Source organism: Rosa chinensis, chromosome 7, assembly GCF_002994745.2.
Source record: "Rosa chinensis cultivar Old Blush chromosome 7, RchiOBHm-V2, whole genome shotgun sequence".
In the NCBI taxonomy this organism is placed as follows: domain Eukaryota; kingdom Viridiplantae; phylum Streptophyta; class Magnoliopsida; order Rosales; family Rosaceae; genus Rosa; species Rosa chinensis.
The window spans coordinates 37,041,725-37,052,931 of NC_037094.1; the positions used below are offsets into that span (position 1 = coordinate 37,041,725).

General features: G+C 37.9%; 2 long non-coding RNA genes across 2 annotated transcripts; one reads left to right on the forward strand and one right to left on the reverse strand.

The window, feature by feature from the left end:
* The first annotated feature begins 1,825 nt into the window (after positions 1-1,825).
* On the forward strand, positions 1,826-3,305 carry LOC112179808. The gene is made up of 3 exons (XR_002927907.2): positions 1,826-2,056; positions 2,149-2,298; positions 2,972-3,305. It is a non-coding gene; the product is annotated as an uncharacterized LOC112179808 (long non-coding RNA).
* Positions 3,306-3,864: 559 nt separating this feature from the next.
* LOC121050382 lies at positions 3,865-4,489 on the reverse strand. Its single transcript, XR_005802802.1, has 2 exons — positions 4,263-4,489; positions 3,865-4,170 (listed from the first exon to the last, which is right to left on the reverse strand). It is a non-coding gene; the product is annotated as an uncharacterized LOC121050382 (long non-coding RNA).
* Positions 4,490-11,207: the final 6,718 nt, after the last annotated feature.

The following is an 11,207-nucleotide window of genomic DNA, read 5'->3' on the forward strand; positions in this document are numbered from 1 at the left end:
CAAGAAAAGAAAACCGAAATTAAACTAGAAAAGGACATGGTTACACTTTTGAAGATCTCAAGAACGCAAGAAAGCTTCAAAGGTGGTGGAGGCAAGATGAGGACCCCGGCAAGGATGTTGAATGGATGATGGAGCTTTGCTTCATGGCTTCTTGACTTGAAGAGAGGATGACGAAATCTTGAGAGAGAAAAGGGGAGGATTGCGTATTTGATTCAGGGTTGTATGATATTTTTGAGTTATGGAAGAGATGGACGTGTATGGAGGGAGAGAGATGGCTGAATGGAGTGAAGGAATATTAAAAACGTCCAAAATAGGTGTGTGTGTGTGTGTAGAGAAGCTCTAGACGTCAAACCCTAGCTCTTTGTCTTCAATTCTGATTCTCCTTCCTTCTTTGTGTTGATGTAGACTTCCTTTTGAATTTTCTCATAGGTCCACATCATCATGGCTGCAATATATCCTCAAAATCAGATCAAATATGGAGTGGAGACCTTCCCAAACTCGTCCCAAAAGATATTCTCATCCGAAACTTCGTCTAGAAAACCGATTTCCGGGCAGATTGACCTCCGTGTACTAAATCGGCCATAACTTCTTCTAGAAAATTGATATTAACGAACTGTAAAAACCTATGGAAACTAAACATCCGTAGATTTCCAATATATAGATAGAAATTTTTGGAGTTCTGAGCTGTCCTCAGAGCTCTGTCGAAGTTGACTGATTTGCATAGGCAGATTCCTAAAAACTCTCCCTTTTTGGGATTTCCGAAATCTTCTTGAATCTTCTTTATTTTTCACGGAAAAACCCAACTAGAATTGATTTAGGACTTCTCCAAGACGTCAAAAAAGGTCTATAAACTCATGTGCAAGTCACATGCTTCAATCTTTGGGCTAGGCTTCTCAATTGGACAACTTCAAAGCCTATTCCTTCAATTGCCGAAATTCCTTGTGCATTCTAGAATATTCTTGAACTATCTTGAAGACTTGAATCATCTTGAAGCCACAACATCTCCTAGCACCACCAGGACTCCTACTCTAACTAGGACTCTGTCATTTCTCATTTCCGAACATCATTTTTCCGAGCCCACTCCTAGTTGTATTAGGATTCCTACTTCAACTGGGATTCCTTTTCCTGGTAGGATTAGGAAAGCTTCATTTCTCCATTTCTGATCATTTATGTGCCACATTTCCTCCTTGCCTTCATTTCTAGCTCTTCTTAGCTCATTTCCTTCATTTAGAGCTCAAATGTACCTAAAAACACAAAACTAAGTTAGAAATGATAATGTTAAGAGAATAACTAAGTACAATGTAGAGAGAAATGCACTAAAAACATAGAAAATATTCGTCCGATCAAAAAGCCTAATGCTCGATCGTTTGAGCTCTATATGGATGGCTCTAGAACTTTGCAGCGTATGGTTGGGGCTAGTGGTGTCATAAGGAATGATTTGGTGAATGCGTTAATGCTTTCATGTACTCTATTGGTAGTGGAGAAGTTCTGCAGGTTGAGGGGCTTGGGGATTATTATTTACTGGTTTGAATCTTGCCATGAGCTCTATATTCTTAAACGTGAAAGTGGAGTCAGATTCAGCTGTCTTCTGAATCTAATTGAAAATGAAGATGCCAGTGTTCATCCTGGCGAGAGCCCGATTTGCATATTTAAGGCTGTTGAGTCTCTCCTCGAAAGTGATATTACCAGGAGGAAGAACTTCGCTGACCAGCCCTGGTCAGGGTGGGCTGACCACAGCCAATAAAAATTTGACAGCTGTCCATTTATAAAAAAAAAAAAATTGCTAATTGAAACCCCAAACAGAGAAAATAGATCTTGTTTACCGTCTTGGATAACCCCCCCCCCCTCTCAGAGACTCTCTCTCTCTCTCAATACGGGTTTTCTTTCCATCGATGGGTATTGGATTCGAAGAGATGGAGCGATGGGTATTGGATTCGAAGAGATGGAGCGATGGGTATTGGAATCGAAGCGAGACGATGGGTACTGGATCACTGATTAGGTGGTATAAAATTTTGTTTCAATGTTCTAATCCAAAGAGTTCGATCATCAATTCTGGGTAATTAGATTTTGATTTGTGTTCTCGTTTAGCTTCTTGAAACTCTTGGACAAAAGTTGGTTACTTGATTCTAATTGAATACCCTGTTGCAGGTTAATGGATAGTGAAAATTGTACTGGATTGCTCTATTGAAGAACAAATGAGTGTGGAACCATTTGTAGGAATTTGAGAGCATTTTGGTCAGTTCAGAAACACAGCAAAATAGTGAATGTGATGTTCAACTATCTGGTGTTTTGACTCAAGTAAGAACATCTTCATATTATGACGTTATAATTTTCATGTCTTATTGTATGTCATTTGTGAGCATCTTTATGGTATATCATGATAAGTTATGCTGTTATAGTCATATTTAAACACTTGCAGTTACCAGTATGAATTGGAACTGAGTTATGCTATTATGCTGATTTGATTCTTTTATGTTCGCTGAGGAGTTTTAGCTCAATTATTTGATTTGCTATAATGATTCTTTTATTCTTTGATTCCTTTGTTTTGTGAAGGTTGCATAACACAAATATGTTATATTAAAGCCCTCATTTTCTTTATCTAAAAGGAGGAAACGAAAAACTTTTCAAGTTAGATCTATTAAGGTCCAGACTTAGAGTCAGAGGGCTTTAATATAACATGCATCTGCTATGTTGCTGATGATGGATGGCTTAGTGCATTAATATATAGCAATATTTCCTTTAGGTTTATTACTGTGCATTACTTTTGGTTGTGTTTTTTCTTGAGCATTACTTTTGTTTTATGAATTGGAAGTTATTCAGTAGCAGCGTCTCTTTAGACCAAAGGAGAAACCAGCAATTACTATCATGCTTTCTTGGAATGCTTAGGCCAATGTCGTTCTCAATGTTGCATTATTTTTCGAGAGAACATTGTTGTTGACTATTCATCTCTTTGATAACTGTGTTTGGGAAGGTGAGATTGGAACTTGGGACCTCAGGCGTGGGGTGAATGCTGAGTCAAGAGGATGAGATTTTGGATGACGACCTGCTGAAGCTTATTTGCTTTTGGATACTGCTGAAGCTTATTTGTCTATAGAAGCTTTAGTCAACAGCTGATATTGTATTGAACTAGCAACCGTTAACTTTTCTAAAGGGTCCTTTTTATAGTTTAAGTTATTTTGGAGAAGACCGTGTATGAATGAATGTGCTTCAGTTTTGCTATCTGATTTTGGTGCAAAAGGTGTTCTGTGAAATGGAAAGTCCGTAAATTTAATAGAATTTGATTGGGATTTTACCCTTTTTCAAGATGATCGATTTACTCTTCAACTGGGTCAATTTGTGCCTTCGGATGTACACCCTTTAACAAGCTAGTTTTTGTGCTTGTGATTTACATTGTAACTGGGAGAATTAATGCTTACTCATTTCCTTTGCAACTCGGCTTTTGTTCATTATTGTTCCACATCCTATACCAATATTTGTGTATGTTGATATCCGTTGTTAACAAGCTAGTTTTTGTGCTTGTGATTTGCATTGTAACTGGGAGAATTAATGCTTACTCATTTCCTTTGCAACTCGGCTTTTGTTCATTATTGTTCCACATCCTATACCAATATTTGTGTATGTTGATATCCGTTGTTGGTTTTCAAGCTTTACAACACTTGGTTGAACTTCTTGTGATTGTTTTAGAGAATGCGATCTTCTTGGACAAGTTGTTAAGCATTGTACAATGATCCTCGTTCAAGCGATATATTTTTGCATTTCAACCCTTGATATACATGTTCCATTGGGTTTTGGTCATTACGGACATTTGGTTCTTCATTTATCATAATCTTTTTTTCAATTTCAATCCTTTGTGAACTTCTACTCTCTGTTTTTGCTGCGGTAGCAAATAATGAATACAATTGGCTATGCAGATTACTGCAACATTCTTACAAGATAACAACCAAAACCGCAAAGATAACAACCAAAATCCCAAAGATGTCAAAAATACATGTAAATCTCTAATAAATCTGAGAGCATTGATACACAAATTGCAAACCAAAATTGAACCATCACAGAACAAACATCGAATTCTACACGCATAGTAGAGACTCATTTGTTCTTCAATAGAGCAATCCAGACTCATTTGTTCTTCAATAGAGCAATCCAGTACAATTTTCACTATCCATTAACCTGCAACAGGGTATCCAATTAGAATCAAGTAACCAACTTTTGTCAAAGAGTTTCAAGAAGCTAAACGAGAACACAAATCGAAATCTAATTACCCAGAATTGATGATCGAACTCTTTGGATTAGAACATTGAAACAAAATTTTATACCACCCAATCAGTGATCCAGTACCCATCGTCTCGCTTCGATTCCAATACCCATCGCTCCATCTCTTCGAATCCAATACCCATCGCTCCATCTCTTCGAATCCAATACCCATCGATGGAAAGAAAACCCGCATTGAGAGAGAGAGAGAGAGAGAGAGAGGGGGGGGGGGGGTTATCCAAGACGGTAAATGAGATCTATTTTATCTGTTTGGGGTTTCAATTAGCAATTTTTTATTTTTTTATAAATGGACAGCTGTCAAATTTTCATTGGCTGTGGTCAGCCCACCCTGACCAGGGCTGGTCAGCGAAGTTCTTTCCTTAGCAGGATTGTTGCAAGTTGGAACAATAGCAAATTCACGAAAAGTAAGATAAGCATGAAAAGCCTCCAAAGAGGAGCCAAACTCATACTCAGACACTCTTGTTTTCAAACAAAGAAAATGAGGATAGAAGCACACTCAGTTTCATGAGATCATTTGGCAAGGGAAGTGGGAATATATATATATATATATATATATATATATATATATATATATATAGACACACACACAGTCCCCTTCCAATGAGGGAAACCTATTTTTGGCCAATTTGAGGGACACACTGAAAGCCGTTGGATCAGTTTTAATGAGCTTGGACACCTGAGATTAAGTCAAGTGATTCACCATTTTCTAAGCCTCCAACCCCCAATTCCCAATCTTCCCGATTCTTTGCAGAGAGTATCAACAACGCTCAGAGAATTCACCCGACCAATTCGCATCTCAAGCACCATCTGTTTCTTCAAGTGGATTTTCGTTTTGTAGTGAGTATATGATTTCTTGAGGGAAATAGTCCACTCCTGCCTCAGTTTTCAATTCAATTGTAGCAATTTCTCAGGTCATTCATGGCAGAACGAACTTTAGAGAGGAGGCCTGGATTGAGAGGGGTGTACTGTCGCAAGATTCTAATAGGTAATCTAATTTCATGAGGGATTCCGTACGTGCTTGGATTTCTATATAATCAATAGTATCGGGGTTGGATTATTGGAATCAGAATTGGTGATCTTGTTTCGTAGAAGCAGGGTCTTCGAACCATGTCCATCTTAATTATCGACTTAATCTGTTAAAACAGTGGTATATAATAAATATGGCCGTGTAATTTGTAAATTAAATTCTGATTATACACCATTAATTGCCTGGGAATTCATTGTTGATGCTCTATCACTGATTTTGCTTTTTCAATTTTTATAGACATTCAAGTTTATAGACTTTCCTTCAGGAAAGGAATGTAGGTGCTTAATTTGATCTCCAAGCAGCAATTTTCTTTATTAAATCCCAGTCTTTTCTTTGTTTGAAGCAATTTATGTCTATTTTTAGGTTGATCATGAGTAAATGGTGCCAAGTTATCTACAGGCTTTTTTCAAAGATGACCAATTTTTGAGACAACAACTTTAATTGGAGATTTGCCATTTCCTTTTTATGATCTGTATGGTCCTAATGACGAAGTGAATGAAGTATCTGATATGTACAAGGAATGGTAGAACATAATATTGACTTATAGACATGATCAATTCCATACGATGGGGTACCATGATGGTCTTATAGCTGGAAAGGAAGCTTCTTCTCAGGAGGGACTTAATATTGGATTTAAGCAATCAGTCCTTGTCGGTTACAACTGAGGTCTTGTGTGAGGTGTTACAAGTACATTGGCTTCCCTTCCAGATGGTATAAGGGAGAAGTTGATCGAACCGAAGAAGAAAGTAACTCTATTTCAGGGATTGTTCCGTTCATTCCCATTCTACAATATATGCCCTATAGTTGAGATTGTTCCTGTTCATTCCACTCATTATCAAATGTTACTCTATAGTTGAGATTGTAAAGTAATGTTCTGAACTAGTGTGTATTTTTAAAAACTTATGAGAATGTATATGTGATCGTTTCTATTTTTGAGAACTTATGAGAATGTATCTACAAACATTTGCAAGCAAGCAAGCATATATAGCATATGCAGGGATATATAACAGATGTAGGGATTGATAAAACTCAATGACTCGAAAAGTAAATGAAACAAACTGAAATTAGAACAGAGTTGAAAGTTCAAAGTAATGCCCCAGTACAGAAAAATACGAATAACTATCATGACAGAATAAGACAATGTATATTTTCATAAATGGAGGCCTATTTATTGAAGAGAAACTGAGTTGAATCAAATCCAAATATTGACCTTGAAGACTTGGACATGCTGTTATGAACAAATGAAAAGTCTAACTGGAGATTTAACTATTCTCAGTCTTCTTCTACTGTTGCTTCAAATAACCAAATTCTGCCTACGTTACAAAAAATCTAGCTTCAACGTTAATGCTGAGAACCAAATGAAAAGTCTATCTTAACATTGATGCTGAGAACCAAAAAGCAAGCACTAGCAGCAGCTAATCAACCACTACTGTCTCCTTCTCTCCAAAATTACTACTGATAAGAACATTCTGCTTCATCAAGCATAGCAGCAGCTAATCATCCTGACCACAACATGTACATGGGAAAAAGGAATATATTAATTCTTTGAGAAAAAGAAAATTGCTGCTTGGAGATCAAATTAAGCACCTACATTCCTTTCCTGAAGGAAAGTCTGTAAACTTAAATGTATATAAAAATTGAAAAAGCAAAATCAGTGATAGTGCATCAACAATGAAGTCCCAGGCAATTAATGGTGTATAATCAGAATTTAATTTACAAATTACACGGCCATATTTATTATATACCACTATTTTAACAGATTAAGTCAATAATTAAGATGGACATGGTTCGAAGACCCTGCTTCTAAGAAACAAGATCACCAATTCTAATTCCAATAATCCAACCCCGATACTATTGATTATATAGAAATCCAAGCACGTACGGAATCCCTCATGATATTAGATTACCTATTAGAATCTTGCGACGGTACATCCTTCTCAATCCAGGCCTCCTCTCTAAAGTTCGTTCTGCCATGAATGAACTAAGAAATTGCTACAATTGAATTGAAAACTGAGGCAGGAGTGGACTATTTCCCTCAAGAAATCATATACTCACTACAAAACGAAAATCCACTTGAAGAAACAGATGGTGCTTGAGATGCGAATTGGTCGGGTGAATTCTCTTAGCGTTGTTGATACTCTCTGCAAAGAATCGGGAAGATTGGGAATTGGGGGTTGGAGGCTTAGAAAATGGTGAATCACTTGACTTAATCTCAACCGTCCAAGCTCATTAAAACTGATCCAACGGCTTTCAGTGTGTCCCTCAAATTGGCCAAAAATAGGTATCCCTCATTGGAAGCTCCGTGTGTGTGTGTACACGGAGCCGTTCGAGTGCGGACGTCGCTGCTCCTGCCTCGATTGAGCTGCGACGGATTGGCGCAGCTTGCCGGAGGGAGGCCAGGGGTCGTGCGGTCTGGTGGAGTCGCCGGAGACGGGTTTTGCGGTGCTGCACAGAACCTGCAGTTGCAAGTGAGGTGGCTGCCCAAAAACCGGTAAGCCCGACCTCTTCCGACCTCGAACGGTGCCTAGAACGGTCCGGGGAGCCTCCGGCCTCCCTCCTGCAAGCCCCGCGCCGCCTGCAAGCTTCTTACTGCGTCGACGTCCGCACTTTAGCGACAGTGCTGACGTCCGCCCTTGATAGGGCCTGTGTGTGTGTGTGTGTGTGTGTGTGTGTGTGTGTGTGTATGTGTGTGTGTGTGTGTACGGAGGTGTTCCAAAGAGGACGTCCGCACTTTCGTTAAAGTGCGAACGGCGCTGTTGCAGCTCAGTTCGGGGAGCGACGGAGCGGCGGGGGTTGCCTAAAGGACGCCAGGGGTCGGGCGGAGCAGACTGCAGTCGGTGGAGTCACCGGCGAAGTCGTTGCGGCGTTGCCCAGAAAACCTGCAGTTGCAGGTCGGGTTGCTGCCCAAAACCTGCAACCCCGACCTCCTCCGACCTCCAACGCTGCCCAGAACAGTCCGAGATGCCTCTAGCCTCCCTCCTGCAAGCCGTGCGCCACCGTCACTGCCTGAAACGCCTCCACTGCATCGCCGTCCGCACTTTAGCGAAGTGCGGACGTCTGCTTTGAAACTGACCTGTATATATATATATATATATATATATATATATATATATATATATATATATTGTTGATAAAAAAAAAAACTATATTTTTTGAATGCCGAAAATAAAAGGACAAGGATGATTCTGTTGTAAACTTACATAAAGAGCTTATTTTATTTTTTGGGTAAAGATAGGAAGAGATAACACCTTAATAATTCCAGCAATTATCAATATAGTGCCGCGCACAAAAAGCACACTCTGAGACCAAAAATAAAAAGAGTATGCATTATGGGACGTCATATTTTACACAACTTTTTACACATATTGTAAGTCATTAGATTTAAAAACGTTTAATAATCTGAATTTGTTGTTTGAATGATATCACCACAGCACCAAGTGAGTGGAAAATGACATAGCATTACATATTTCTAATCAAAAATTATGATTCGATCCTTTCTTTTTTTTTTCTTCTGTAATTCTTAATAATATGTCAGGCAGCCTATTCGCTATTCCTCACTTCACAGTGTCCTGGCAATTAATGAGCTTATACACCTCACAAAAGGAAAGTCCTAAAACTGGATGGTGCTAGACATTGAAATTAAGAATGTTTAAACAATTATCTTCATTTTTATTTCCTTTTTTTTATTCCATGGTAACGTTTCATTTTATTTCTTTATGAAATTATTGGAATTGCAGAGCACCACTATATTAGCCATTATAACTAGTAAAAATGTAAAATGTACCCGCGCTTTGTTGCGGGAATAGTTAATGAATGTCAATGTTTAATCAAGCATAAAAGCTATACTGACTTATTTTGTGTTTTTAGTTTCCATAGTCACAAAATAAGGATTGGCGAGCATCATAGGAATGTGGTTAGGTTAGGAGATTGTTCGAATACAACAGTTATTGGAGCTCCGACACTTTAGCCTTTAGTACTGTGTAATACAATTGGCCTATAGTATCTTTTTTTTTTTAGGCGTATAGTATCTTAACGTTCACAAAGAAATCAAAAGTATTTTGTGAACTAAACAAAAAAGATTGAATTAGTGATGTTATTGCAGATTAATAGGAGAAATCCAATTAAATGCCCAGCAAGAGGTATTCTTTAGCTCTGTTGTTATTAGTGGCATCGATGTTTAAATATGAAATGTCAAGAACGCAATTCCAAAAGCAGGACAATCCTCTAAAATATCATCTCTCCTTTTGATAAATTTTGTTAGGTACCCAACTACAGGTTTTACAAAAATATTATCTCACATATCACTTGGCAAACAAAGGTGAACTATCATAAATATGTTCTGAGTTACTGTGCTGCGGGTTCTCATTCTCTACGTTTTTGAACCAAACGTTCAGATCTTCTGCTGCTGTGATCATCTGGCAGTGTTCAATAATAATAAAAAAGACACTGAATATGTATAGTTTGAGAATGGAATAGACCAAAATGACAATATAAGTAAAAAAATATCAATAAAAATGAAAATAAAAAGTTAAAAACTATATCTGAAGTAATAGTATGCGAATGGTATTGTGTTCCGTGTGTGAATCTCGAGGTAGAGGGACTTAAGGAGGGCCGATATTGAAAGATTTTAGAAAAACTGGTTGCAGGTTCATGTCTGATGAGTGGCAGATGAGATAATGAATAAACAGAAAAAATGAAAATAATAAGAACAGGTTAAATGGAGCAAATTTGAGTGTTTTTGCAGAGCCTTTCACCTGGGGAGTTTTTGTGGAGTGTGGTGACTTTAGTCGTTGTAAATGATAATTCAGGAACTTCCAAATCTGAACTGTGGCCCTATTGATATTACATTATCCAAAATATATCAAAAGCTTTTGCATTATAAACAGTAGTGAAGGCCATTTAAGGAGCATACCCTTCCCACCATACATTTAAGGAGCTTCGGACAGCAACAGACCATTTTAACTCTAAGAACATTCTTGGAAGAGATGGCCTTGGGATTGTATTCAAGGGATGTTTGAATGATGGGACTCTGGTGGCAGTTAAGAGGCTGAAGGATTACAACACTGCTGGTGGTGAAATTCAGTTTTAGACAGAAGTTGAGATGATAAGTTTGGCAGTCCATCGGAATCTTCTGAGACTTTGTGGGTTTTGTTCAACTGAGAATGAGAGACTTTGTTTACATGCCTAATGGAAGCGTAGCATCTCGACTAAGAGGTTTGATTTTTTCATATAGTTACATCTTAATTGGTTGCTGATTACTTTTTGCTACATCTGATGTTAGGATGCTAATTTGTTTGTATCACTACCTTTAAAAGATGATTACCACTTTGATCATGGGACTGGCGAATGACCACACCAGAAACACTACCCTCCTTTACCACTGCTATACTTCTACACACTGTTACTTTACCATTACCAAAAATCACTGATTGATAAATGCTGCATAGCCACTCACATAATCTCCTCTCCTTTCCACTGTTCAGCCCTGCACCATATGTTTACCCATGACCATGGGGATCCTTACCTGTAGCAATAAGCAAGCTGCACAGCTATATACCTTTTCTATTGGTTCACGCATTGTGATTATAATTCAACTAAAAAAAATCTGGTTATAAGTTATAACGTACTATTAGTGTACCTGGAAATAAAAACAAAACAGTTAGTACAGGAAATAGACAAAAAGGAAATGGAAATGAAATCCAAATGGAAATGACTTGACGACAATTCTGAATTCCTCTTTTTCTTTTTTTCACCCAAATCCAAAGCTGCTGATTAGTTTAGCAGAGTTTAGGAGTATATAGTTTGCATTTATATAGTGATACACATTAATACAATATACGATTTGAAATTCTACACAATTACAGTCCAGCTATTACATTATAATGTTATATTATATCTCAGCTGGAAT